This window comes from Styela clava, chromosome 10 (assembly GCF_964204865.1).
Source record: "Styela clava chromosome 10, kaStyClav1.hap1.2, whole genome shotgun sequence".
Classification (NCBI taxonomy): Eukaryota; Metazoa; Chordata; class Ascidiacea; order Stolidobranchia; family Styelidae; genus Styela; species Styela clava.
The window spans coordinates 6,273,960-6,297,578 of record NC_135259.1 but is presented as its reverse complement, the minus strand read 5'-3'; the positions used below and the strand labels follow the sequence as shown (position 1 = coordinate 6,297,578).

Sequence of the window (23,619 nt, the reverse complement as noted above, 5' to 3'; positions counted from 1 at the left end):
ATTCAGTTTTCAAATAACTTTGAGTTATTAGAAAATGAATTATAATAAAAAAAAATGTGTTAGTAAACATGAGACGACCAATGAAATCGAAATATTCTCAAAAAAAATAAATTAATGTGAAAACAAGCGCGCGGATAAAAATCACAATCTGGAGCCTAACAATCCACTTTATATGATTTTAGGAAGGCTCTCTAGCTACTCAGGCTTCTGTTCATTTTTCGCATAAATCTTTCGCCTTTTACTAAAGATTTCCGTGGACAGGAGCATACAATGAGTCTTTACGATTTTAAAGCCCAGCATGTACTGGGTTCATGATTTACTTATACTCTAGATCAGAAAGGTCTGTTGAATGCTAATTTGTGTTCACAACTTTTATTCTTTCATGAATTAATAGGCCGGGAACACCGCGACTTTTTAGGGGGAACTATTCAGTTTTAAAGTAACTTTGATTTAGATATTAGAAAATTAGTAATAATAAATCTAATAGAGTTAATCTAAAATAAAATAAACTAATGTGAACACAAGCGCGCGAATAAAAATCACAATCTGGAGCTTAACAATCCACTTGATATGTCTTTACGAAGGTTCTCTAGTTACTCAGGCTTCTCTTCATTTTTCGCATAAATCTTTCGCCTTTTACTAAAGATTTCCGTGGAGAGGAGCATACAATGAGTCTTTGCGATTTTTAAAGCCCAGCATTTACTGGGTTCATGATTTACTCATACTCTAGATCAGAAAGGTCTGTTGAGTGCTAAGTTGTGTTCACAACTTTTCTTTATTTATGAATTAATAGACCTGAAACACCACGACTTTACGGGAGAACTATTCAGTTTTCAAATAACTTTGAGTTATTAGAAAATGAATTATAATAAAAAAAAATGTGTTAGTAAACATGAGACGACCAATGAAATCGAAATATTCTCAAAAAAAATAAATTAATGTGAAAACAAGCGCGCGGATAAAAATCACAATCTGGAGCCTAACAATCCACTTTATATGATTTTAGGAAGGCTCTCTAGCTACTCAGGCTTCTGTTCATTTTTCGCATAAATCTTTCGCCTTTTACTAAAGATTTCCGTGGAGAGGAGCATACAATGAGTCTTTGCGATTTTTAGAGCCCAGCATGTACTGGGTTCATGATTTACTCATACTCTAGAGCAGAAAGGTCTGTTGAATGCTAATTTGTGTTCACAACTTTTCTTTTTTTATGAATTAATAGACCTGGAACACCACGACTTTACGGGAGAACTATTCAGTTTTCAATTAACTTTGAGTTATTAGAAAATGGATAATAATAAAAAAAAATGTTTTAGTAAACATGAGACAACCAATGAAATCGAAATATTCTCAAAAAAAAATAAATTAATGTGAAAACAAGCGCGCGGATAAAAATCACAATCTGGAGCCTAACAGTCCACTTTATATGATTTTTCGAAAGCTCTCCAGTTACTCAGGCTTCTCTTCATTTTTCGCATAAATCTTTCGCCTTTTACTAAAGATTTCCGTGGACAGGAGCATACAATGAGTCTTTACGATTTTAAAGCCCAGCATGTACTGGGTTCATGATTTACTTATACTCTAGATCAGAAAGGTCTGTTGAATGCTAATTTGTGTTCACAACTTTTATTCTTTCATGAATTAATAGGCCGGGAACACCGCGACTTTTTAGGGGGAACTATTCAGTTTTAAAGTAACTTTGATTTAGATATTAGAAAATTAGTAATAATAAATCTAATAGAGTTAATCTAAAATAAAATAAACTAATGTGAACACAAGCGCGCGAATAAAAATCACAATCTGGAGCTTAACAATCCACTTGATATGTCTTTACGAAGGTTCTCTAGTTACTCAGGCTTCTCTTCATTTTTCGCATAAATCTTTCGCCTTTTACTAAAGATTTCCGTTGATAGGAGCATACAATGAGTCTTTGCGACTTTTAAAGCCCAGTATGTACTGGGTTCATGATTTATTTATACTCTAGATCAGAAAGGTCTGTTGAATGCTAATTTGTGTTTACAACTTTTATTCTTTTATGAATTGATAGACCTGGAACACCACGACTTTACGGGAGAACTATTCAGTTTTCAATTAACTTTGAGTTATTAGAAAATGGATAATAATAAAAAAAAATGTTTTAGTAAACATGAGGCGACCAATGAAATCGAAATATTCTCAAAAGAAATAAATTAATGTGAAAACAAGCGCGCGGATAAAAATCACAATCTGGAGCCTAACAATCCACTTTATATGATTTTACGAAGGCTCTCTAGTTACTCAGGCTTCTCTTCATTTTTCGCATAAATCTTTCGCCTTTTACTAAAGATTTCCGTGGAGAGGAGCATACAATGAGTCTTTACGATTTTAAAGCCCAGCATGTACTGGATTCATGGTTTACTTATACTCTAGATCAGAAAGGTCTGTTGAATGCTAATTTGTGTTCACAACTTTTATTCTTTTATGAATTAACAGGCCTGGAACACCGCGACTTTTTGGGGGGAACTATTCAGTTTTAAAGTAACTTTGATTTAGGTATTAGAAAATTAGTAATAATAAATCTAATTGTTTTAGTAAACATTAGGCTTGTACGTAATTTACGGATTTACGGAATTACGGAATTATTTCGAGTTACGGAAGCGAAGTTACGAATTACGTAAAGTCGTAACTATTGGTGAAGCGCTTTCGCGATTGAAACGAGCTCTCTTCAGAGCAGTCAATTCCGTCGATTGTAAAAAATTAAAGTTCAAGTAAAAGAAGTTAGAGTTCCGGTATTCGCAGCCGTTTTTCTCTCTCTTGTTAGGCAGATGGGGAAGGCATAACGCGTCATTTACTAACCTATTATCAACTTATCTAGGATGGCCAATGTACATATTAACCGTAGATAAGGAATAGAATTGTGTTGAGACCGATGGACGTCAACACACCTGGTTTCAACTTCTTCGGGTGAAATGACTAAAGAATGTAAGAGATCAACTTATAAAACATGGTCTATTTGTAAATGCCGTGATAATTAATGTCGCGCTTATCAAGCAGCAATATAAAGACGGAAGAGAAATTGCGTAATGAACCAACGCAACTTAGTCTTTTCGGCATCGGTAAAGCGATTGAGACGGCAGAGAAACAACATTCGACGGGATTTCCCGTGTTTATTCTGCGCGAGATCCATTTTCTATTACAAAATCTTGAAGTTCTGTTACCGATTTTATCGTTATATATCTGTCCGGACTTGGCATTGCTCAATATGTTTTTCACAATGCCTCGCAATATGTCGGCCAAATATGATTACCTGTCTTTACCAAATGCGGCAACTTATTTTGATTTATCGTCGACTCAAATACCACCGGCACTCGACCAAACTTGTGTCAATCTTGGCAATTAGGATTGTCGAGTTAGAAAAATAAATTAATAAAATTAATTTATTAATTTAATAATAATTAAAATAAATGTCACAAAATGCATTGTTTTGCGATATAACTTTGTATTTTCGGAGGAGGCATGTCATATAAGTACGGTATTTTAAATAATGCGCAAATAATTAATATTTGATCTAAATTTATCGCAAATAATGTTATAACTTTTAGGCCGCGAAATGATTTAAAGTAAAATGAAGCATAGAATTCGGAATATCGTCAATAAGTCGGCATCAATAATTATTATAAAATGCTAACTAAGTAGTAAAGTCGGATATTGTAAAAAACGGTGAAATACCAAGTCTTCGTCGCGAGGCAAGCGAAAGTATAATAAAACGAGAGAATACGCTTGTAGTTGATTAATAAATTAGCAACCCGGAATTTTTATTTAATACGAAAGTCGTATTAATACGTTAATACGATTTTAAAAAAGTGAACTATCGTTTCTTATATATATTACCAGTGTTGATAATGATAAAATTGATCGCATAAAATTTGGTGATAAAGTGGATAAAAAAATCAAAGCAATCAATTATTTTGAATTCACTCCTTGATATTTGTCTTTAACATCTGTCGCCGGCGTGTAGTACTGCCGGGAATATAAAAACCAAACTTCGATGTCCCATTCGGAACAGAAGTGGATTAAATTGGTTGTTATGATAGGTTTAAATGTGTGAAAAAATATCGCAATTACGGGGTCATTACGTAATCGATTTGGCCGTAATTACGGAATTGATTTTTGTCAATTACGTGCAAGCCTAGTAAACATGAGGCAATAAATGAAATAGAGTTAATCTTAAATAAAATAAACTAATGTGAACACAAGCGCGCGAATAAAACAATCCACTTTATATGATTTTACGAAGGCTCTCTAGTTGCTCAGGCTTCTCTTCATTTTTCGCATAAATCTTTCGCCTTTCACTAAAGATTTCCGTGGAGAGGAGCATACAATGAGTCTTTGCGATTTTTAAAGCCCAGCATGTACTGGGTTCATGATTTACTCATACTCTAGATCAGAAAGGTCTGTTGAATGCTAATTTGTGTTCACAACTTTTCTTCTTTTATGAATTAATAGACCTGGAACACCACGACTTTACGGGAGAACTATTCAGTTTTCAATTAACTTTGAGTTATTAGAAAATGGATAATAATAAAAAAAAAAGTTTAAGTAAACATGAGACAACCAATGAAATCGAAATATTCTCAAAAGAAATAAATTATTGTGAAAACAAGCGCGCGGATAAAAATCACAATCTGGAGCCTAACAGTCCACTTTATATGATTTTACGAAGGCTCTCCAGTTACTCAGGCTTCTCTTCATTTTTCGCATAAATCTTTCGCCTTTTACTAAAGATTTCCGTGGAGAGGAGCATACAATGAGTCTTTGCGATTTTTAAAGCCCTGCATGCACTGGGTTCATGATTTACTTATACTCTAGATCAGAAAGGTCTGTTGAATGCTAATTTGTGTTCACAACTTTTATTCTTTCATGAATTAATAGACCGGGAACACCGCGACTTTTTAGGGGGAACTATTCAGTTTTAAAGTAACTTTGATTTAGATATTAGAAAATTAGCAATAATAAATCTAATTGTTTTAGTAAACATGAGGCAATAAATGAAATAGAGTTAATCTAAAATAAAATAAACTAATGTGAACACAAGCGCGCGAATAAAAATCACAATCTGGAGCTTAACAATCCACTTGATATGTCTTTACGAAGGTTCTCTAGTTACTCAGGCTTCTCTTCATTTTTCGCATAAATCTTTCGCCTTTTACTAAAGATTTCCGTGGAGAGGAGCATACAATAGGTCTTTGCGGTTTTCAAAGCCCAGTATGTACTGGGTTTATGATTTACTTATAATCCAAATCAGAAAGGTCTGTTGAATGCTATTTTGTGTTCGCAACTTTTATTCTTTTATGAATTAATAGACCTGGAACACCACGACTTTACGGGAGAACTATTCAGTTTTCAATTACCTTTGAGTTATTAGAAAATGGATAATAATAAAAAAAAATGTTTTAGTAAACATAAGACAACCAATGAAATCGAAATATTCACAAAAGAAATAAATTAATGTGAAAACAAGCGCGCGGATAAAAATCACAATCTGGAGCCGAACAATCCACTTGATAGTTTTTTATGAAGGCTCTTTAGTTACTCAGGCTTCTCTTCATTTTTCGCATAAATCTTTTGCCTTTTACTAAAGATTTCCGTGGAGAGGAGCACACAATGAGTCTTTGCGATTTTTAAAGCCCAGCATGTACTGGGTTCATGATTTAATTATACTCTAGGTCAGAAAGTTCTGTTGAATGCTAATTTGTGTTCACAATTTTTATTCTTTTATGAATTAATAGACCTGGAACACCACGACTTTACGGGAGAACTGTTCAGTTTTCCATTAGCTTTGAGTTATTAGAAAGTGGATAATAATAAAAAAAATGTTTTAGTAAACATAAGACAACCAATGCAATCAAAATATTCTCAAAAGAAATAAATTAATGTGAAAACAAGCGCGCGGATAAAAATCACAATCTGGAGCCGAACAATCCACTTGATAGTTCTTTACGAAGGCTCTTTAGTTACTCAGGCTTCTCTTCATTTTTCGCATAAATCTTTCACCTTTTACTAAAGATTCCCGTGGAGAAGAGCATACAATGAGTCTTTGTGATATTTAAAGCCCAGCATGTACTGGGTTCATGATTTATTTATACTCTAGATCAGAAAGGTCTGTTGAATGTTAATTTGTGTTCACAACTTTTATTCTTTTATGAATTAATAGACCTGGAACACCACGACTTTACGGGAGAACTATTCAGTTTTCAATTAACTTTGAGTTATTACAAAATGGATAATAGTAAAAAAAAATGTTTTAGTAAACATGAGACGACCAATGAAATCGAAATATTCTCAAAAGAAATAAATTAATGTGAAAACAAGCGAGCGGATAAAAATCACAATCTGGAGCCGAACAATCCACTTGATTGTTCTTTACGAAGGCTCTCTAGTTACTCTGGCTTCTCTTCATTTTTCGCATAAATCTTTCGCCTTTTACTAAAGATTTCCGTGGAGAGGAGCATACAATGAGTCTGTGCAATTTTTAAATTCCCAGCATGCGCTGGGTTCTTGGTTTACGCATTCTCTAGATCGGAAAGGTCTGTTGGATGTTAATTGGTGTTCACAACTTTTATTCCTTCATGAATTAATAGGCCAGGAACACCGCGACTTTTTGGGGAGACCTATTCAGTTTTGAAGTAACTTTGAGTTATCAGAAAATTGATAATAATAAAAAAAAATGTTTTAGTAAACATGAAACAACCAATGAAATCGAAATATTCTCAAAAGAAATAAATTATTGTGAAAACAAGCGCGCGGATAAAAATCACAATCTGGAGCCTAACAATCCACTTTATAGTTCTCTACGAAGGCTCTTCAGTTACTCAGGCTTCTCTTCATTTTTCGCTTAAATTTTTCGCCTTTTACTAAAGATTTCCGTGGAGAGGAGCATACAATGAGTCTTTGCGCGATTTTAAAGCCCATCATGTACTGGGTTCATGATTTACTCATACTCTAGATCATAAAGTTCTGTTGAATGCTAATTTGTGTTCACAACTTTTATTATTTTATGAATTAATAGACCTGGAACACCACGACTTTACGGGAGAACTATTCAGTTTTCAATTATCTTTGGGTTATTAGAAAATGGATAATATTAATAAAAATGTTTTAGTAAACATGAGACAACCAATGAAATCGAAATATTTTTAAAAGAAATAAATTAATATGAAAACAAGCGCGCGGATAAAAATCACAATCTGGAGCCGAACAATCAACTTGATAGTTCTTTACGAAGGATCTTTAGTTACTCAGGCTTCTCTTCATTTTTCGCATAAATCTTTCGCCTTTTACTAAAGATTTCCGTGGAGAGGAGCATACAATGAGTCTTTGCGATTTTTAAAGCCAAGCATGTACTGGGTTCATGATTTACTTATACTCTAGATCAGAAAGATCTGTTGAATGCTAATTTGTGTTCACAACTTTTATTCTTTCATGAATTAATAGGCCGGGAACACCGCGACTTTTTTGGGGGAACTATTCAGTTTTAAAGTAACTTTGATTTAGATATTAGAAAATTAGTAATAATTAATCTAATTGTTTTAGTAAACATGAGGCAATAAATGAAATAGAGTTAATCTAAAATAAAATAAAGTAACGTGAACACAAGCGCGAGAATAAAAATCACAATCTGGAGCTTAACAATCCACTTGATATGTCTTTACGAAGGTTCTCTATTTACTCAGGCTTCTCTTCATTTTTCGCATAAATCTTTCGCCTTTTACTAAAGATTTCCGTGGAGAGGAGCATACAATGAGTCTTTGCGATTTTTAAAGCCAAGCATTTACTGGGTTCATGATTTACTCATACTCTAGATCAGAAAGGTCTGTTGAGTGCTAATTTGTGTTCACAACTTTTCTTCTTTTATGAATTAATAGACCTAAAACACCACGACTTTACGGGAGAACTATTCAGTTTTCAATTAACTTTGAGTTATTAGAAAATGGATTTTAATAAAAAAAATGTGTTAGTAAACATGAGACGACCAATGAAATCGAAATATTCTCAAAAAAAATAAATTAATGTGAAAACAAGCGCGCGGATAAAAATCACAATCTGGAGCCTAACAATCCACTTTATATGATTTTATGAAGGCTCTCTAGCTACTCAGGCTTCTCTTCATTTTCCGCATAAATCTTTCGCCTTTTACTAAAGATTTCCGTGGAGAGGAGCATACAATGAGTCTTTGCGATTTTTAGAGCCCAGCATGTACTGGGTTCATGATTTACTCATACTCTAGATCAGAAAGGTCTGTTGAATGCTAATTTGTGTTCACAACTTTTCTTTTTTTATGAATTAATAGACCTGGAACACCACGACTTTACTGGGGAACTATTCAGTTTTCAATTAACTTTGAGTTATTAGAAAATGGATAATAATAAAAAAAAAATGTTTTAATAAACATGAGACAACCAATGAAATCGAAATATTCTCAAAAAAAATAAATTAATGTGAAAACAAGCGCGCGGATAAAAATCACAATCTGGAGCCTAACAGTCCACTTTATAAGATTTTACGAAGGCTCTCCAGTTACTCAGGCTTCTCTTCATTTTTCGCATAAATCTTTCGCTTTTTACTAAAGATTTCCGTGGAGAGGAGCATACAATGAGTCTTTGCGATTTTTAAAGCCCTGCATGTACTGGGTTCATGATTTACTTATACTCTAGATCAGAAAGGTCTGTTGAATGCTAATATGTGTTCACAACTTTTATTCTTTTATGAATTAACAGGCCTGGAACACCGCGACTTTTTGGGGGAAACTATTCAGTTTTAAAGTAACTTTGATTTAGGTATTAGAAAATTAGTAATAATAAATCTAATTGTTTTAGTAAACATGAGGCAATAAATGAAATAGAGTTAATCTAAAATAAACTAATGTGAACACAAGCGCGCGAATAAAACAATCCACTTTATATGATTTTACGAAGGCTCTCTAGTTGCTCAGGCTTCTCTTCATTTTTCTTATAAATCTTTCGCCTTTCACTACAGATTTCCGTGGAGAGAAGCGTACAATGAGTCTTTGCGATTTTTAAAGCCCAGCATGTACTGGGTTCATGATTTACTCATGCTCTAGATCAGAAAGGTCTGTTGAATGCTAATTTGTGTTCACAATTTTTCTTCTTTTATGAATTAATAGACCTGGAACACCACGACTTTACGGGAGAACTATTCAGTTTTCAATTAACTTTGAGTTATTAGAAAATGGATAATAATAAAAAAAAATGTTTTAGTAAACATGAGACAACCTATGAAATCGAAATATTCTCAAAAGAAATAAATTAATGTGAAAACAAGCGCGCGGATAAAAATCACAATCTGGAGCCTAACAGTCCACTTTATATGATTTTACGAAGGCTCTCCAGTTACTCAGGCTTCTCTTCATTTTTCGCATAAATCTTTCGCCTTTTACTAGAGATTTCCGTGGAGAGGAGCATACAATGAGTCTTTGCGGTTTTTAAAGCCAAGCATGTACTGGGTTCATGATTTACTTATACTCTAAATCAGAAAGGTCTGTTGAATGCTAATTTGTGTTCACAACGTTTATTCATTCATGAATTAATAGGCCGGTAACACCGCGACTTTTTGGGGGGGGAACTATTCAGTTTTAAAGTAACTTTGATTTAGATATTAGAAAATTAGTAATAATAAATCTAATTGTTTTAGTAAACATGAGGCAATAAATGAAATAGAGTTAATCTAAAATAAAATAAAATAATGTGAACACAAGCGCGCGAATAAAAATCACAATCTGGAGCTTAACAATCCACTTGATATGTCTTTACGAAGGTTCTCTATTTACTCAGGCTTCTCTTCATTTTTCGCATAAATCTTTCGCCTTTTACTAAAGATTTCCGTGGAGAGGAGCATACAATGAGTCTTTGCGATTTTTAAAGCCCAGCATTTACTGGGTTCATGATTTACTCATACTCTAGATCAGAAATGTCTGTTGAGTGCTAATTTGTGTTCACAACTTTTCTTCTTTTATGAATTAATAGACCTGAAACACCACGACTTTACGGGAGAACTATTCAGTTTTCAATTAACTTTGAGTTATTAGAAAAGGGATAATAATAAAAAAAAATGTTTTAGTAAACATGAGACAACCAATGAAATCGAAATATTCTCAAAAGAAATAAATTATTGTGAAAACAAGCGCGCGGATAAAAATCACAATCTGGAGCCTAACAGTCCACTTTATATGATTTTACGAAGGATCTCAAGTTACTGAGGCTTCTCTTCATTTTTCGCATAAATCTTTCGCCTTTTACTAAAGATTTCCGTGGAGAGGAGCATACAATGAGTCTTTGCGATTTTTAAAGCCAAGCATGTACTGGGTTCATGATTTAGTTATACTCTAGATCAGAAAGATCTGTTGAATGCTAATTTGTGTTCACAACTTTTATTCTTTCATGAATTAATAGGCCGGGAACACCGCGACTTTTTGGGGAGAACTATTCATTTTTAAAGTAACTTTGATTTAGATATTAGAAAATTAGTAATAATAAATCTAATTGTTTTAGTAAACATGAGGCAATAAATGAAATAGAGTTAATCTAAAATAAAATAAAATAACGTGAACACAAGCGCGCGAATAAAAATCACAATCTGGAGCCTAACAATCCACTTGATATGTCTTTACGAACGTTCTCTATTTACTCAGACTTCTCTTCATTTTTCGCATAAATCTTTCGCCTTTTACTAAAGATTTCCGTGGAGAGGAGCATACAATGAGTCTTTGCGATTTTTAAAGCCCAGCATTTACTGGGTTCATGATTTACTCATACTCTAGATCAGAAAGGTCTGTTGAATGCTAATTTGTGTTCACAACTTTTATTCTTTTATGAATTAACAGGCCTGGAACACCGCGACTTTTTGGGGGAAACTATTCAGTTTTAAAGTAACTTTGATTTAGGTATTAGAAAATTAGTAATAATAAATCTAATTGTTTTAGTAAACATGAGGCAGTAAATGAAATAGAGTTAATCTAAAATAAACTAATGTGAACACAAGCGCGCGAATAAAACAATCCACTTTATATGATTTTACGAAGGCTCTCTAGTTGCTCAGGCTTCTCTTCATTTTTCTTATAAATCTTTCGCCTTTCACTACAGATTTCCGTGGAGAGAAGCATACAATGAGTCTTTGCGATTTTTAAAGCCCAGCATGTACTGGGTTCATGATTTACTCATGCTCTAGATCAGAAAGGTCTGTTGAATGCTAATTTGTGTTCACAATTTTTCTTCTTTTATGAATTAATAGACCTGGAACACCACGACTTTACGGGAGAACTATTCAGTTTTCAATTAACTTTGAGTTATTAGAAAATGGATAATAATAAAAAAAAATGTTTTAGTAAACATGAGACAACCAATGAAATCGAAATATTCTCAAAAGAAATAAATTAATGTGAAAACAAGCGCGCGGATAAAAATCACAATCTGGAGCCTAACAGTCCACTTTATATGATTTTACGAAGGCTCTCCAGTTACTCAGGCTTCTCTTCATTTTTCGCATAAATCTTTCGCCTTTTACTAGAGATTTCCGTGGAGAGGAGCATACAATGAGTCTTTGCGGTTTTTAAAGCCATGCATGTACTGGGTTCATGATTTACTTATACTCTAAATCGGAAAGGTCTGTTGAATGCTAATTTGTGTTCACAACGTTTATTCTTTCATGAATTAATAGGCCGGTAACACCGCGACTTTTTGGGGGGAACTATTCAGTTTTAAAGTAACTTTGATTTAGATATTAGAAAATTAGTAATAATAAATCTAATTGTTTTAGTAAACATGAGGCAATAAATGAAATAGAGTTAATCTAAAATAAAATAAAATAATGTGAACACAAGCGCGCGAATAAAAATCACAATCTGGAGCTTAACAATCCACTTGATATGTCTTTACGAAGGTTCTCTATTTACTCAGGCTTCTCTTCATTTTTCGCATAAATCTTTCGCCTTTTACTAAAGATTTCCGTGGAGAGGAGCATACAATGAGTCTTCGCGATTTTTAAAGCCCAGCATTTACTGGGTTCATGATTTACTCATACTCTAGATCAGAAAGGTCTGTTGAGTGCTAATTTGTGTTCACAACTTTTCTTCTTTTATGAATTAATAGACCTGAAACACCACGACTTTACGGGAGAACTATTCAGTTTTCAATTAACTTTGAGTTATTAGAAAAGGGATAATAATAAAAAAAAATGTTTTAGTAAACATGAGACAACCAATGAAATCGAAATATTCTCAAAAGAAATAAATTAATGTGAAAACAAGCGCGCGGATAAAAATCACAATCTGGAGCCTAACAGTCCACTTTATATGATTTTACGAAGGATCTCCAGTTACTGAGGCTTCTCTTCGTTTTTCGCATAAATCTTTCGCCTTTTACTAAAGATTTCCGTGGAGAGGAGCATACAATGAGTCTTTGCGATTTTTAAAGCCAAGCATGTACTGGGTTCATGATTTAGTTATACTCTAGATCAGAAAGATCTGTTGAATGCTAATTTGTGTTCACAACTTTTATTCTTTCATGAATTAATAGGCCGGGAACACCGCGACTTTTTGGGGGGAACTATTCAGTTTTAAAGTAACTTTGATTTAGATATTAGAAAATTAGTAATAATAAATCTAATTGTTTTAGTAAACATGAGGCAATAAATGAAATAGAGTTAATCTAAAATAAAATAAAATAACGTGAACACAAGCGCGCGAATAAAAATCACAATCTGGAGCTTAACAATCCACTTGATATGTCTTTACGAACGTTCTCTATTTACTCAGGCTTCTCTTCATTTTTCGCATAAATCTTTCGCCTTTTACTAAAGATTTCCGTGGAGAGGAGCATACAATGAGTCTTTGCGATTTTTAAAGCCCAGCATTTACTGGGTTCATGATTTACTCATACTCTAGATCAGAAAGGTCTGTTGAGTGCTAATTTGTGTTCACAACTTTTCTTCTTTTATGAATTAATAGACCTAAAACACCACGACTTTACGGGAGAACTATTCAGTTTTCAATTAACTTTGAGTTATTAGAAAATGGATTATAATAAAAAAAAATGTGTTAGTAAACATGAGACGACCAATGAAATCGAAATATTCTCAAAAAAAATAAATTAATGTGAAAACAAGCGCGCGGATAAAAATCACAATCTGGAGCCTAACAATCCACTTTATATGATTTTACAAAGGCTCTCTAGCTACTCAGGCTTCTCTTAATTTTTCGCATAAATCTTTCGCCTTTTACTAAAGATTTCCGTGGAGAGGAGCATACAATGAGTCTTTGCGATTTTTAGAGCCCAGCATGTACTGGGTTCATGATTTACTCATACTCTAGATCAGAAAGGTCTGTTGAATGCTAATTTGTGTTCACAACTTTTCTTTTTTTTATGAATTAATAGACCTGGAACACCACGACTTTTTAGGGGGAACTATTCAGTTTTAAAGTAGCTTTGATTTAGATATTAGAAAATTAGTACTAAGAAATCTAATTGTTTTAGTAGACATGAGGCAATAAATGAAATAGAGTTAATCTAAAATAAAATAAACTAATGTGAACACAAGCGCGCGAATAAAAATCACAATCTGGAGCTTAACAATCAACTTGATATGTCTTTACGAAGGTTCTCTAGTTACTCAGGCTTCTCTTCATTTTTCGCATAAATCTTTCGCCTTTTACTAAAGATTTCCGTGGAGAGGAGCATACAATGAGTCTTTGCGATTTTTAAAGCCCAGTATGTACTGGGTTCATGATTTACTCATACTCTAGATCAGAAAGGTCTGTTGAATGCTAATTTGTGTTCACAACTTTTATTCTTTCATGGATTGATAGACCTGGAACACCACGACTTTACAGGAGAACTATTCAGTTTTCAATTAACTTTGAGTTATTAGAAAATGGATAAGAATAAAAAAAAATGTTTTAGTAAACATGAGACGACCAATGAATTCGAAATATTCTCAAAAGAAATAAATTAATGTGAAAACAAGCGTGCGGATAAAAATCACAATCTGGAGTCTAACAATCCACTTTATATGATTTTACGAAGGCTCTCTAGTTACTCAGGCTTCTCTTCATTTTTCGCGTAAATCTTTCGCCTTTTACTAAAGATTTCCGTGGAGAGGAGCATACAATGAGTCTTTACGATTTTAAAGCCCAGCATGTACTGGATTCATGATTTACTTATACTCTAGATTAGTAAGGTCTGTTGAATGCTAATTTGTGTTCACAACTTTTATTCTTTTATGAATTAACAGGCCGGGAACACCGCGACTTTTTGGGGGGAACTATTCAGTTTTAAAGTAACTTTGATTTAGATATTAGAAAATTAGTAATAATAAATCTAATTGTTTTAGTAAACATGAGGCAATAAATGAAATAGAGTTAATCTAAAATAAAATAAAATAACGTGAACACAAGCGCGCGAATAAAAATCACAATCTGGAGCTTAACAATCCACTTGATATGTCTTTACGAACGTTCTCTATTTACTCAGGCTTCTCTTCATTTTTCGCATAAATCTTTCGCCTTTTACTAAAGATTTCCGTGGAGAGGAGCATACAATGAGTCTTTGCGATTTTTAAAGCCCAGCATTTACTGGGTTCATGATTTACTCATACTCTAGATCAGAAAGGTCTGTTGAGTGCTAATTTGTGTTCACAACTTTTCTTCTTTTATGAATTAATAGACCTAAAACACCACGACTTTACGGGAGAACTATTCAGTTTTCAATTAACTTTGAGTTATTAGAAAATGGATTATAATAAAAAAAAATGTGTTAGTAAACATGAGACGACCAATGAAATCGAAATATTCTCAAAAAAAATAAATTAATGTGAAAACAAGCGCGCGGATAAAAATCACAATCTGGAGCCTAACAATCCACTTTATATGATTTTACAAAGGCTCTCTAGCTACTCAGGCTTCTCTTAATTTTTCGCATAAATCTTTCGCCTTTTACTAAAGATTTCCGTGGAGAGGAGCATACAATGAGTCTTTGCGATTTTTAGAGCCCAGCATGTACTGGGTTCATGATTTACTCATACTCTAGATCAGAAAGGTCTGTTGAATGCTAATTTGTGTTCACAACTTTTCTTTTTTTTATGAATTAATAGACCTGGAACACCACGACTTTTTAGGGGGAACTATTCAGTTTTAAAGTAGCTTTGATTTAGATATTAGAAAATTAGTACTAAGAAATCTAATTGTTTTAGTAGACATGAGGCAATAAATGAAATAGAGTTAATCTAAAATAAAATAAACTAATGTGAACACAAGCGCGCGAATAAAAATCACAATCTGGAGCTTAACAATCAACTTGATATGTCTTTACGAAGGTTCTCTAGTTACTCAGGCTTCTCTTCATTTTTCGCATAAATCTTTCGCCTTTTACTAAAGATTTCCGTGGAGAGGAGCATACAATGAGTCTTTGCGATTTTTAAAGCCCAGTATGTACTGGGTTCATGATTTACTCATACTCTAGATCAGAAAGGTCTGTTGAATGCTAATTTGTGTTCACAACTTTTATTCTTTCATGGATTGATAGACCTGGAACACCACGACTTTACAGGAGAACTATTCAGTTTTCAATTAACTTTGAGTTATTAGAAAATGGATAAGAATAAAAAAAAATGTTTTAGTAAACATGAGACGACCAATGAATTCGAAATATTCTCAAAAGAAATAAATTAATGTGAAAACAAGCGTGCGGATAAAAATCACAATCTGGAGTCTAACAATCCACTTTATATGATTTTACGAAGGCTCTCTAGTTACTCAGGCTTCTCTTCATTTTTCGCGTAAATCTTTCGCCTTTTACTAAAGATTTCCGTGGAGAGGAGCATACAATGAGTCTTTACGATTTTAAAGCCCAGCATGTACTGGATTCATGATTTACTTATACTCTAGATTAGTAAGGTCTGTTGAATGCTAATTTGTGTTCACAACTTTTATTCTTTTATGAATTAACAGGCCGGGAACACCGCGACTTTTTGGGGGGAACTATTCAGTTTTAAAGTAACTTTGATTTAGGTATTAGAAAATTAGTAATAATAAATCCAATTGTTTTAGTAAACATGAGGCAATAAATGAAATAGAGTTAATCTAAAATAAACTAATGTGAACACAAGCGCGCGAATAAAACAATCCACTTTATATGATTTTACGAAGGCTCTCTAGTTGCTCAGGCTTCTCTTCATTTTTCGCATAAATCTTTCGCCTTTCACTAAAGATTTCCGTTGAGAGAAGCATACAATGAGTCTTTGCGATTTTTAAAGCCCAGCATGTACTGGGTTCATGATTTACTCATGCTCTAGATCAGAAAGGTCTGTTGAATGCTAATTTGTGTTCACAATTTTTCTTCTTTTATGAATTAATAGACCTGGAACACCACGACTTTACGGGAGAACTATTCAGTTTTCAATTAACTTTGAGTTATTAGAAAATGGATAATAATAAAAAAAAATGTTTTAATAAACATGAGACAACCAATGAAATCGAAATATTCTCAAAAGAAATAAATTAATGTGAAAACAAGCGCGCGGATAAAAATCACAATCTGGAGCCTAACAGTCCACTTTATATGATTTTACGAAGGCTCTCCAGTTACTCAGGCTTCTCTTCATTTTTCGCATAAATCTTTCGCCTTTTACTAAAGATTTCCGTGGAGAGGAGCATACAATGAGTCTTTGCGATTTTTAAAGCCAAGCATGTACTGGGTTCATGATTTACTTATACTCTAGATCAGAAAGGTCTGTTGAATGCTAATTTGTGTTCACAACTTTTATTCTTTCATGAAATAATAGGCCGGTAACACCGCGACTTTTTGGGGGGAACTATTCAGTTTTAAAGTAACTTTGATTTAGATATTAGAAAATTAGTAATAATAAATCTAATTGTTTTAGTAAACATGAGGCAATAAATGAAATAGAGTTAATCTAAAATAAAATAAAATAATGTGAACACAAGCGCGCGAATAAAAATCACAATCTGGAGCTTAACAATCCACTTGATATGTCTTTACGAAGGTTCTCTATTTACTCAGGCTTCTCTTCATTTTTCGCATAAATCTTTCGCCTTTTACTAAAGATTTCCGTGGAGAGGAGCATACAATGAGTCTTTGCGATTTTTAAAGCCCAGCATTTACTGGGTTCATGATTTACTCATACTCTAGATCAGAAAGGTCTGTTGAGTGCTAAGTTGTGTTCACAACTTTTCTTTATTTATGAATTAATAGACCTGAAACACCACGACTTTACGGGAGAACTATTCAGTTTTCAAATAACTTTGAGATATTAGAAAATGAATTATAATAAAAAAAAATGTGTTAGTAAACATGAGACGACCAATGAAATCGAAATATTCTCAAAAAAAATAAATTAATGTGAAAACAAGCGCGCGGATAAAAATCACAATCTGGAGCCTAACAATCCACTTTATATGATTTTAGGAAGGCTCTCTAGCTACTCAGGCTTCTGTTCATTTTTCGCATAAATCTTTCGCCTTTTACTAAAGATTTCCGTGGGCAGGAGCATACAATGAGTCTTTACGATTTTAAAGCCCAGCATGTACTGGGTTCATGATTTACTTATACTCTAGATCAGAAAGGTCTGTTGAATGCTAATTTGTGTTCACAACTTTTATTCTTTCATGAAATAATAGGCCGGGAACACCGCGACTTTTTAGGGGGAACTATTCAGTTTTAAAGTAACTTTGATTTAGAAATTAGAAAATTAGTAATAATAAATCTAATAGAGTTAATCTAAAATAAAATAAACTAATGTGAACACAAGCGCGCGAATAAAAATCACAATCTGGAGCTTAACAATCCACTTGATATGTCTTTACGAAGGTTCTCTAGTTACTCAGGCTTCCCTTCATTTTTCGCATAAATCTTTCGCCTTTTACTAAAGATTTCCGTGGAGAGGAGCATACAATGAGTCTTTGCGATTTTTAAAGCCCAGCATTTACTGGGTTCATGATTTACTCATACTCTAGATCAGAAAGGTCTGTTGAGTGCTAAGTTGTGTTCACAACTTTTCTTTATTTATGAATTAATAGACCTGAAACACCACGACTTTACGGGAGAACTATTCAGTTTTCAAATAACTTTGAGTTATTAGAAAATGAATTATAATAAAAAAAAATGTGTTAGTAAACATGAGACGACCAATGAAATCGAAATATTCTCAAAAAAAATAAATTAATGTGAAAACAAGCGCGCGGATAAAAATCACAATCTGGAGCCTAACAATCCACTTTATATGATTTTAGGAAGGCTCTCTAGCTACTCAGGCTTCTGTTCATTTTTCGCATAAATCTTTCGCCTTTTACTAAAGATTTCCGTGGAGAGGAGCATACAATGAGTCTTTGCGATTTTTAGAGCCCAGCATGTACTGGGTTCATGATTTACTCATACTCTAGAGCAGAAAGGTCTGTTGAATGCTAATTTGTTCACAACTTTTCTTTTTTTATGAATTAATAGACCTGGAACACCACGACTTTACGGGAGAACTATTCAGTTTTCAATTAACTTTGAGTTATTAGAAAATGGATAATAATAAAAAAAAATGTTTTAGTAAACATGAGACAACCAATGAAATCGAAATATTCTCAAAAAAAAATAAATTAATGTGAAAACAAGCGCGCGGATAAAAATCACAATCTGGAGCCTAACAGTCCACTTTATATGATTTTTCGAAAGCTCTCCAGTTACTCAGGCTTCTCTTCATTTTTCGCATAAATCTTTCGTCTTTTACTAAAGATTTCCGTGGACAGGAGCATACAATGAGTCTTTACGATTTTAAAGCCCAGCATGTACTGGGTTCATGATTTACTTATACTCTAGATCAGAAAGGTCTGTTGAATGCTATTTTGTGTTCACAACTTTTATTCTTTCATGAATTAATAGGCCGGGAACACCGCGACTTTTTAGGGGGAACTATTCAGTTTTAAAGTAACTTTGATTTAGATATTAGAAAATTAGTAATAATAAATCTAATAGAGTTAATCTAAAATAAAATAAAATAATGTGAACACAAGCGCGCGAATAAAAATCACAATCTGGAGCTTAACAATCCACTTGATATGTCTTTACGAAGGTTCTCTAGTTACTCAGGCTTCTCTTCATTTTTCACATAAATCTTTCGCCTTCTACTAAAGATTTCCGTGGATAGGAGCATACAATGAGTCTTTGCGACTTTTAAAGCCCAGTATGTACTGGGTTCATGATTTATTTATACTCTAGATCAGAAAGGTCTGTTGAATGCTAATTTGTGTTCACAACTTTTATTCTTTTATGAATTGATAGACCTGGAACACCACGACTTTACGGGAGAACTATTCAGTTTTCAATTAACTTTGAGTTATTAGAAAATGGATAATAATAAAAAAAAATGTTTTAGTAAACATGAGGCGACCAATGAAATCGAAATATTCTCAAAAGAAATAAATTAATGTGAAAACAAGCGCGCGGATAAAAATCACAATCTGGAGCCTAACAATCCACTTTATATGATTTTACGAAGGCTCTCTAGTTACTCAGGCTTCTCTTCATTTTTCGCATAAATCTTTCGCCTTTTACTAAAGATTTCCGTGGAGAGGAGCATACAATGAGTCTTTACGATTTTAAAGCCCAGCATGTACTGGATTCATGGTTTACTTATACTCTAGATCAGAAAGGTCTGTTGAATGCTAATTTGTGTTCACAACTTTTATTCATTTATGAATTAACAGGCCTGGAACACCGCGACTTTTTGGGGGGAACTATTCAGTTTTAAAGTAACTTTGATTTAGGTATTAGAAAATTAGTAATAATAAATCTAATTGTTTTAGTAAACATGAGGCAATAAATGAAATAGAGTTAATCTTAAATAAAATAAACTAATGTGAACACAAGCGCGCGAATAAAACAATCCACTTTATATGATTTTACGAAGGCTCTCTAGTTGCTCAGGCTTCTCTTCATTTTTCGCATAAATCTTTCGCCTTTCACTGAAGATTTCCGTGGAGAGGAGCATACAATGAGTCTTTGCGATTTTTAAAGCCCAGCATGTACTGGGTTCATGATTTACTCATACTCTAGATCAGAAAGGTCTGTTGAATGCTAATTTGTGTTCACAACTTTTCTTCTTTTATGAATTAATAGACCTGGAACACCACGACTTTACGGGAGAACTATTCAGTTTTCAATTAACTTTGAGTTATTAGAAAATGGATAATAATAAAAAAAGTTTTAGTAAACATGAGACAACCAATGAAATCGAAATATTCTCAAAAGAAATAAATTATTGTGAAAACAAGCGCGCGGATAAAAATCACAATCTGGAGCCTAACAGTCCACTTTATATGATTTTACGAAGGCTCTCCAGTTACTCAGGCTTCTCTTCATTTTTCGCATAAATCTTTCGCCTTTTACTAAAGATTTCCGTGGAGAGGAGCATACAATGAGTCTTTGCGATTTTTAAAGCCCTGCATGCACTGGGTTCATGATTTACTTATACTCTAGATCAGAAAGGTCTGTTGAATGCTAATTTGTGTTCACAACTTTTATTCTTTCATGAATTAATAGACCGGGAACACCGCGACTTTTTAGGGGGAACTATTCAGTTTTAAAGTAACTTTGATTTAGATATTAGAAAATTAGCAATAATAAATCTAATTATTTTCGTAAACATGAGGCAATAAATGAAATAGAGTTAATCTAAAATAAAATAAACTAATGTGAACACAAGCGCGCGAATAAAAATCACAATCTGGAGCTTAACAATCCACTTGATATGTCTTTACGAAGGTTCTCTAGTTACTCAGGCTTCTCTTCATTTTTCGCATAAATCTTTCGCCTTTTACTAAAGATTTCCGTGGAGAGGAGCATACAATAGGTCTTTGCGATTTTCAAAGCCCAGTATGTACTGGGTTTATGATTTACTTATAATCCAAATCAGAAAGGTCTGTTGAATGCTATTTTGTGTTCGCAACTTTTATTCTTTTATGAATTAATAGACCTGGAACACCACGACTTTACGGGAGAACTATTCAGTTTTCAATTAACTTTGAGTTATTAGAAAATGGATAATAATAAAAAAAAATGTTTTAGTAAACATAAGACAACCAATGAAATCGAAATATTCACAAAAGAAATAAATTAATGTGAAAACAAGCGCGCGGATAAAAATCACAATCTGGAGCCGAACAATCCACTTGATAGTTTTTTATGAAGGCTCTTTAGTTACTCAGGCTTCTCTTCATTTTTCGCATAAATCTTTTGCCTTTTACTAAAGATTTCCGTGGAGAGGAGCACACAATGAGTCTTTGCGATTTTTAAAGCCCAGCATGTACTGGGTTCATGATTTAATTATACTCTAGGTCAGAAAGTTCTGTTGAATGCTAATTTGTGTTCACAATTTTTATTCTTTTATGAATTAATAGACCTGGAACACCACGACTTTACGGGAGAACTGTTCAGTTTTCCATTAGTTTTGAGTTATTAGAAAGTGGATAATAATAAAAAAAATGTTTTAGTAAACATAAGACAACCAATGCAATCGAAATATTCTCAAAAGAAATAAATTAATGTGAAAACAAGCGCGCGGATAAAAATCACAATCTGGAGCCGAACAATCCACTTGATAGTTCTTTACGAAGGCTCTTTAGTTACTCAGGCTTCTCTTCATTTTTCGCATAAATCTTTCACCTTTTACTAAAGATTCCCGTGGAGAAGAGCATACAATGAGTCTTTGTGATATTTAAAGCCCAGCATGTACTGGGTTCATGATTTATTTATACTCTAGATCAGAAAGGTCTGTTGAATGTTAATTTGTGTTCACAACTTTTATTCTTTTATGAATTAATAGACCTGGAACACCACGACTTTACGGGAGAACTATTCAGTTTTCAATTAACTTTGAGTTATTACAAAATGGATAATAGTAAAAAAAAATGTTTTAGTAAACATGAGACGACCAATGAAATCGAAATATTCTCAAAAGAAATAAATTAATGTGAAAACAAGCGAGCGGATAAAAATCACAATCTGGAGCCGAACAATCCACTTGATTGTTCTTTACGAAGGCCCTCTAGTTACTCAGGCTTCTCTTCATTTTTCGCATAAATCTTTCGCCTTTTACTAAAGATTTCCGTGGAGAGGAGCATACAATGAGTCTGTGCAATTTTTAAATTCCCAGCATGCGCTGGGTTCTTGGTTTACGCATTCTCTAGATCGGAAAGGTCTGTTGGATGTTAATTGGTGTTCACAACTTTTATTCCTTCATGAATTAATAGGCCAGGAACACCGCGACTTTTTGGGGAGACCTATTCAGTTTTGAAGTAACTTTGAGTTATCAGAAAATTGATAATAATAAAAAAAAATGTTTTAGTAAACATGAGACAACCAATGAAATCGAAATATTCTCAAAAGAAATAAATTATTGTGAAAACAAGCGCGCGGATAAAAATCACAATCTGGAGCCTAACAATCCACTTTATAGTTCTCTACGAAGGCTCTTCAGTTACTCAGGCTTCTCTTCATTTTTCGCTTAAATTTTTCGCCTTTTACTAAAGATTTCCGTGGAGAGGAGCATACAATGAGTCTTTGCGCGATTTTTAAAGCCCATCATGTACTGGGTTCATGATTTACTCATACTCTAGATCATAAAGTTCTGTTGAATGCTAATTTGTGTTCACAACTTTTATTATTTTATGAATTAATAGACCTGGAACACCACGACTTTACGGGAGAACTATTCAGTTTTCAATTATCTTTGGGTTATTAGAAAATGGATAATATTAATAAAAATGTTTTAGTAAACATGAGACAACCAATGAAATCGAAATATTTTTAAAAGAAATAAATTAATATGAAAACAAGCGCGCGGATAAAAATCACAATCTGGAGCCGAACAATCAACTTGATAGTTCTTTACGAAGGATCTTTAGTTACTCAGGCTTCTCTTCAATTTTCGCATAAATCTTTCGACTTTTACTAAAGATTTCCGTGGAGAGGAGCATACAATGAGTCTTTGCGATTTTTAAAGCCCATAATGTACTGGGTTTATGATTTACTTATACTCTAGATCAGAAAGGTCTGTTGAATGCTAATTTGTGTTCACAACTTTTATTCTTTCATGAATTAATAGGCCGGGAACACCGCGACTTTTTGGGGGGAACTATTCAGTTTTAAAGTAACTTTGATTTAGATATTAGAAAATTAGTAATAATAAATCTAATTGTTTTAGTAAACATGAGGCAATAAATGAAATAGAGTTAATCTAAAATAAAATAAAATAATGTGAACACAAGCGCGCGAATAAAAAATCACAATCTGGAGCTTAACAATCCACTTGATATGTCTTTACGAAAGTTCTCTATTTACTCAGGCTTCTCTACATTTTTCGCATAAATCTTTCGCCTTTTACTAAAGATTTCCGTGGAGAAGAGCATACAATGAGTATTTGCGATTTTTAAAGCCCAGCATTTACTGGGTTCATGATTTACTCATACTCTAGATCAGAAAGGTCTGTTGAATACTAATTTGTGTTCACAACTTTTCTTCTTTTATGAATTAATAGACCTGGAACACCACGACTTTACGGGAGAACTAT

The 23,619-nt window shown here is 33.3% G+C and overlaps 52 non-coding genes across 52 annotated transcripts; all 52 read left to right on the top strand.

The window, feature by feature from the left end:
- The first annotated feature begins 196 nt into the window (after positions 1 to 196).
- LOC144428592 (U5 spliceosomal RNA) lies at positions 197 to 310 on the top strand. The gene has a single exon (XR_013478535.1). It is a non-coding gene; the product is annotated as a U5 spliceosomal RNA (small nuclear RNA).
- A 284-nt stretch (positions 311 to 594) lies between these two features.
- On the top strand, positions 595 to 708 carry LOC144428406 (U5 spliceosomal RNA). Its single transcript, XR_013478349.1, has one exon. It is a non-coding gene; the product is annotated as a U5 spliceosomal RNA (small nuclear RNA).
- Positions 709 to 1,020: 312 nt separating this feature from the next.
- On the top strand, positions 1,021 to 1,134 carry LOC144428577 (U5 spliceosomal RNA). Its single transcript, XR_013478520.1, has one exon. It is a non-coding gene; the product is annotated as a U5 spliceosomal RNA (small nuclear RNA).
- A 312-nt stretch (positions 1,135 to 1,446) lies between these two features.
- LOC144428726 (U5 spliceosomal RNA) lies at positions 1,447 to 1,561 on the top strand. Its single transcript, XR_013478667.1, has one exon. It is a non-coding gene; the product is annotated as a U5 spliceosomal RNA (small nuclear RNA).
- A 284-nt stretch (positions 1,562 to 1,845) lies between these two features.
- LOC144428776 (U5 spliceosomal RNA) lies at positions 1,846 to 1,959 on the top strand. Its single transcript, XR_013478716.1, has one exon. It is a non-coding gene; the product is annotated as a U5 spliceosomal RNA (small nuclear RNA).
- A 311-nt stretch (positions 1,960 to 2,270) lies between these two features.
- LOC144428659 (U5 spliceosomal RNA) lies at positions 2,271 to 2,385 on the top strand. Its single transcript, XR_013478603.1, has one exon. It is a non-coding gene; the product is annotated as a U5 spliceosomal RNA (small nuclear RNA).
- Positions 2,386 to 4,283: 1,898 nt separating this feature from the next.
- On the top strand, positions 4,284 to 4,397 carry LOC120338544 (U5 spliceosomal RNA). The gene has a single exon (XR_005569120.2). It is a non-coding gene; the product is annotated as a U5 spliceosomal RNA (small nuclear RNA).
- A 312-nt stretch (positions 4,398 to 4,709) lies between these two features.
- Positions 4,710 to 4,824, top strand: LOC120338541 (U5 spliceosomal RNA). Its single transcript, XR_005569117.2, has one exon. It is a non-coding gene; the product is annotated as a U5 spliceosomal RNA (small nuclear RNA).
- A 315-nt stretch (positions 4,825 to 5,139) lies between these two features.
- On the top strand, positions 5,140 to 5,254 carry LOC144428755 (U5 spliceosomal RNA). The gene has a single exon (XR_013478696.1). It is a non-coding gene; the product is annotated as a U5 spliceosomal RNA (small nuclear RNA).
- Positions 5,255 to 5,566: 312 nt separating this feature from the next.
- On the top strand, positions 5,567 to 5,680 carry LOC144428507 (U5 spliceosomal RNA). The gene has a single exon (XR_013478450.1). It is a non-coding gene; the product is annotated as a U5 spliceosomal RNA (small nuclear RNA).
- A 311-nt stretch (positions 5,681 to 5,991) lies between these two features.
- On the top strand, positions 5,992 to 6,105 carry LOC120338548 (U5 spliceosomal RNA). The gene has a single exon (XR_005569124.2). It is a non-coding gene; the product is annotated as a U5 spliceosomal RNA (small nuclear RNA).
- Positions 6,106 to 6,416: 311 nt separating this feature from the next.
- LOC120338539 (U5 spliceosomal RNA) lies at positions 6,417 to 6,533 on the top strand. Its single transcript, XR_005569115.2, has one exon. It is a non-coding gene; the product is annotated as a U5 spliceosomal RNA (small nuclear RNA).
- Positions 6,534 to 6,844: 311 nt separating this feature from the next.
- Positions 6,845 to 6,961, top strand: LOC120338546 (U5 spliceosomal RNA). Its single transcript, XR_005569122.2, has one exon. It is a non-coding gene; the product is annotated as a U5 spliceosomal RNA (small nuclear RNA).
- A 310-nt stretch (positions 6,962 to 7,271) lies between these two features.
- LOC120338537 (U5 spliceosomal RNA) lies at positions 7,272 to 7,386 on the top strand. Its single transcript, XR_005569114.2, has one exon. It is a non-coding gene; the product is annotated as a U5 spliceosomal RNA (small nuclear RNA).
- A 316-nt stretch (positions 7,387 to 7,702) lies between these two features.
- LOC144428548 (U5 spliceosomal RNA) lies at positions 7,703 to 7,817 on the top strand. Its single transcript, XR_013478491.1, has one exon. It is a non-coding gene; the product is annotated as a U5 spliceosomal RNA (small nuclear RNA).
- Positions 7,818 to 8,127: 310 nt separating this feature from the next.
- LOC144428447 (U5 spliceosomal RNA) lies at positions 8,128 to 8,241 on the top strand. The gene has a single exon (XR_013478390.1). It is a non-coding gene; the product is annotated as a U5 spliceosomal RNA (small nuclear RNA).
- Positions 8,242 to 8,554: 313 nt separating this feature from the next.
- Positions 8,555 to 8,669, top strand: LOC144428712 (U5 spliceosomal RNA). The gene has a single exon (XR_013478653.1). It is a non-coding gene; the product is annotated as a U5 spliceosomal RNA (small nuclear RNA).
- A 292-nt stretch (positions 8,670 to 8,961) lies between these two features.
- On the top strand, positions 8,962 to 9,075 carry LOC144428834 (U5 spliceosomal RNA). Its single transcript, XR_013478772.1, has one exon. It is a non-coding gene; the product is annotated as a U5 spliceosomal RNA (small nuclear RNA).
- A 312-nt stretch (positions 9,076 to 9,387) lies between these two features.
- On the top strand, positions 9,388 to 9,502 carry LOC144428769 (U5 spliceosomal RNA). Its single transcript, XR_013478709.1, has one exon. It is a non-coding gene; the product is annotated as a U5 spliceosomal RNA (small nuclear RNA).
- Positions 9,503 to 9,820: 318 nt separating this feature from the next.
- On the top strand, positions 9,821 to 9,934 carry LOC144428405 (U5 spliceosomal RNA). Its single transcript, XR_013478348.1, has one exon. It is a non-coding gene; the product is annotated as a U5 spliceosomal RNA (small nuclear RNA).
- A 312-nt stretch (positions 9,935 to 10,246) lies between these two features.
- Positions 10,247 to 10,361, top strand: LOC144428757 (U5 spliceosomal RNA). The gene has a single exon (XR_013478698.1). It is a non-coding gene; the product is annotated as a U5 spliceosomal RNA (small nuclear RNA).
- Positions 10,362 to 10,677: 316 nt separating this feature from the next.
- Positions 10,678 to 10,791, top strand: LOC144428568 (U5 spliceosomal RNA). The gene has a single exon (XR_013478511.1). It is a non-coding gene; the product is annotated as a U5 spliceosomal RNA (small nuclear RNA).
- Positions 10,792 to 11,084: 293 nt separating this feature from the next.
- Positions 11,085 to 11,198, top strand: LOC144428823 (U5 spliceosomal RNA). Its single transcript, XR_013478761.1, has one exon. It is a non-coding gene; the product is annotated as a U5 spliceosomal RNA (small nuclear RNA).
- A 312-nt stretch (positions 11,199 to 11,510) lies between these two features.
- Positions 11,511 to 11,625, top strand: LOC144428792 (U5 spliceosomal RNA). The gene has a single exon (XR_013478731.1). It is a non-coding gene; the product is annotated as a U5 spliceosomal RNA (small nuclear RNA).
- A 316-nt stretch (positions 11,626 to 11,941) lies between these two features.
- Positions 11,942 to 12,055, top strand: LOC144428413 (U5 spliceosomal RNA). The gene has a single exon (XR_013478356.1). It is a non-coding gene; the product is annotated as a U5 spliceosomal RNA (small nuclear RNA).
- A 312-nt stretch (positions 12,056 to 12,367) lies between these two features.
- Positions 12,368 to 12,482, top strand: LOC144428805 (U5 spliceosomal RNA). The gene has a single exon (XR_013478744.1). It is a non-coding gene; the product is annotated as a U5 spliceosomal RNA (small nuclear RNA).
- Positions 12,483 to 12,798: 316 nt separating this feature from the next.
- On the top strand, positions 12,799 to 12,912 carry LOC144428404 (U5 spliceosomal RNA). The gene has a single exon (XR_013478347.1). It is a non-coding gene; the product is annotated as a U5 spliceosomal RNA (small nuclear RNA).
- A 312-nt stretch (positions 12,913 to 13,224) lies between these two features.
- LOC144428633 (U5 spliceosomal RNA) lies at positions 13,225 to 13,338 on the top strand. Its single transcript, XR_013478576.1, has one exon. It is a non-coding gene; the product is annotated as a U5 spliceosomal RNA (small nuclear RNA).
- Positions 13,339 to 13,656: 318 nt separating this feature from the next.
- On the top strand, positions 13,657 to 13,770 carry LOC144428628 (U5 spliceosomal RNA). Its single transcript, XR_013478571.1, has one exon. It is a non-coding gene; the product is annotated as a U5 spliceosomal RNA (small nuclear RNA).
- Positions 13,771 to 14,081: 311 nt separating this feature from the next.
- Positions 14,082 to 14,196, top strand: LOC144428751 (U5 spliceosomal RNA). The gene has a single exon (XR_013478692.1). It is a non-coding gene; the product is annotated as a U5 spliceosomal RNA (small nuclear RNA).
- A 316-nt stretch (positions 14,197 to 14,512) lies between these two features.
- On the top strand, positions 14,513 to 14,626 carry LOC144428403 (U5 spliceosomal RNA). The gene has a single exon (XR_013478346.1). It is a non-coding gene; the product is annotated as a U5 spliceosomal RNA (small nuclear RNA).
- A 312-nt stretch (positions 14,627 to 14,938) lies between these two features.
- LOC144428632 (U5 spliceosomal RNA) lies at positions 14,939 to 15,052 on the top strand. Its single transcript, XR_013478575.1, has one exon. It is a non-coding gene; the product is annotated as a U5 spliceosomal RNA (small nuclear RNA).
- A 318-nt stretch (positions 15,053 to 15,370) lies between these two features.
- Positions 15,371 to 15,484, top strand: LOC144428618 (U5 spliceosomal RNA). The gene has a single exon (XR_013478561.1). It is a non-coding gene; the product is annotated as a U5 spliceosomal RNA (small nuclear RNA).
- Positions 15,485 to 15,795: 311 nt separating this feature from the next.
- On the top strand, positions 15,796 to 15,910 carry LOC144428750 (U5 spliceosomal RNA). Its single transcript, XR_013478691.1, has one exon. It is a non-coding gene; the product is annotated as a U5 spliceosomal RNA (small nuclear RNA).
- Positions 15,911 to 16,202: 292 nt separating this feature from the next.
- Positions 16,203 to 16,316, top strand: LOC144428797 (U5 spliceosomal RNA). Its single transcript, XR_013478736.1, has one exon. It is a non-coding gene; the product is annotated as a U5 spliceosomal RNA (small nuclear RNA).
- A 312-nt stretch (positions 16,317 to 16,628) lies between these two features.
- On the top strand, positions 16,629 to 16,743 carry LOC144428621 (U5 spliceosomal RNA). The gene has a single exon (XR_013478564.1). It is a non-coding gene; the product is annotated as a U5 spliceosomal RNA (small nuclear RNA).
- Positions 16,744 to 17,059: 316 nt separating this feature from the next.
- On the top strand, positions 17,060 to 17,173 carry LOC144428402 (U5 spliceosomal RNA). Its single transcript, XR_013478345.1, has one exon. It is a non-coding gene; the product is annotated as a U5 spliceosomal RNA (small nuclear RNA).
- A 312-nt stretch (positions 17,174 to 17,485) lies between these two features.
- On the top strand, positions 17,486 to 17,599 carry LOC144428667 (U5 spliceosomal RNA). The gene has a single exon (XR_013478611.1). It is a non-coding gene; the product is annotated as a U5 spliceosomal RNA (small nuclear RNA).
- A 284-nt stretch (positions 17,600 to 17,883) lies between these two features.
- On the top strand, positions 17,884 to 17,997 carry LOC144428547 (U5 spliceosomal RNA). Its single transcript, XR_013478490.1, has one exon. It is a non-coding gene; the product is annotated as a U5 spliceosomal RNA (small nuclear RNA).
- A 312-nt stretch (positions 17,998 to 18,309) lies between these two features.
- On the top strand, positions 18,310 to 18,423 carry LOC144428576 (U5 spliceosomal RNA). The gene has a single exon (XR_013478519.1). It is a non-coding gene; the product is annotated as a U5 spliceosomal RNA (small nuclear RNA).
- A 310-nt stretch (positions 18,424 to 18,733) lies between these two features.
- On the top strand, positions 18,734 to 18,848 carry LOC144428803 (U5 spliceosomal RNA). Its single transcript, XR_013478742.1, has one exon. It is a non-coding gene; the product is annotated as a U5 spliceosomal RNA (small nuclear RNA).
- Positions 18,849 to 19,132: 284 nt separating this feature from the next.
- On the top strand, positions 19,133 to 19,246 carry LOC120338555 (U5 spliceosomal RNA). Its single transcript, XR_005569130.2, has one exon. It is a non-coding gene; the product is annotated as a U5 spliceosomal RNA (small nuclear RNA).
- Positions 19,247 to 19,557: 311 nt separating this feature from the next.
- LOC120338545 (U5 spliceosomal RNA) lies at positions 19,558 to 19,672 on the top strand. Its single transcript, XR_005569121.2, has one exon. It is a non-coding gene; the product is annotated as a U5 spliceosomal RNA (small nuclear RNA).
- Positions 19,673 to 19,969: 297 nt separating this feature from the next.
- LOC144428780 (U5 spliceosomal RNA) lies at positions 19,970 to 20,083 on the top strand. Its single transcript, XR_013478719.1, has one exon. It is a non-coding gene; the product is annotated as a U5 spliceosomal RNA (small nuclear RNA).
- Positions 20,084 to 20,392: 309 nt separating this feature from the next.
- Positions 20,393 to 20,507, top strand: LOC144428586 (U5 spliceosomal RNA). The gene has a single exon (XR_013478529.1). It is a non-coding gene; the product is annotated as a U5 spliceosomal RNA (small nuclear RNA).
- Positions 20,508 to 20,822: 315 nt separating this feature from the next.
- LOC144428711 (U5 spliceosomal RNA) lies at positions 20,823 to 20,937 on the top strand. Its single transcript, XR_013478652.1, has one exon. It is a non-coding gene; the product is annotated as a U5 spliceosomal RNA (small nuclear RNA).
- A 312-nt stretch (positions 20,938 to 21,249) lies between these two features.
- On the top strand, positions 21,250 to 21,363 carry LOC144428506 (U5 spliceosomal RNA). The gene has a single exon (XR_013478449.1). It is a non-coding gene; the product is annotated as a U5 spliceosomal RNA (small nuclear RNA).
- A 311-nt stretch (positions 21,364 to 21,674) lies between these two features.
- On the top strand, positions 21,675 to 21,788 carry LOC144428836 (U5 spliceosomal RNA). The gene has a single exon (XR_013478774.1). It is a non-coding gene; the product is annotated as a U5 spliceosomal RNA (small nuclear RNA).
- A 312-nt stretch (positions 21,789 to 22,100) lies between these two features.
- LOC144428585 (U5 spliceosomal RNA) lies at positions 22,101 to 22,216 on the top strand. Its single transcript, XR_013478528.1, has one exon. It is a non-coding gene; the product is annotated as a U5 spliceosomal RNA (small nuclear RNA).
- A 311-nt stretch (positions 22,217 to 22,527) lies between these two features.
- Positions 22,528 to 22,644, top strand: LOC144428705 (U5 spliceosomal RNA). Its single transcript, XR_013478646.1, has one exon. It is a non-coding gene; the product is annotated as a U5 spliceosomal RNA (small nuclear RNA).
- A 311-nt stretch (positions 22,645 to 22,955) lies between these two features.
- LOC144428743 (U5 spliceosomal RNA) lies at positions 22,956 to 23,071 on the top strand. Its single transcript, XR_013478684.1, has one exon. It is a non-coding gene; the product is annotated as a U5 spliceosomal RNA (small nuclear RNA).
- Positions 23,072 to 23,387: 316 nt separating this feature from the next.
- LOC144428702 (U5 spliceosomal RNA) lies at positions 23,388 to 23,501 on the top strand. Its single transcript, XR_013478643.1, has one exon. It is a non-coding gene; the product is annotated as a U5 spliceosomal RNA (small nuclear RNA).
- The last annotated feature ends 118 nt before the right edge of the window (positions 23,502 to 23,619 follow it).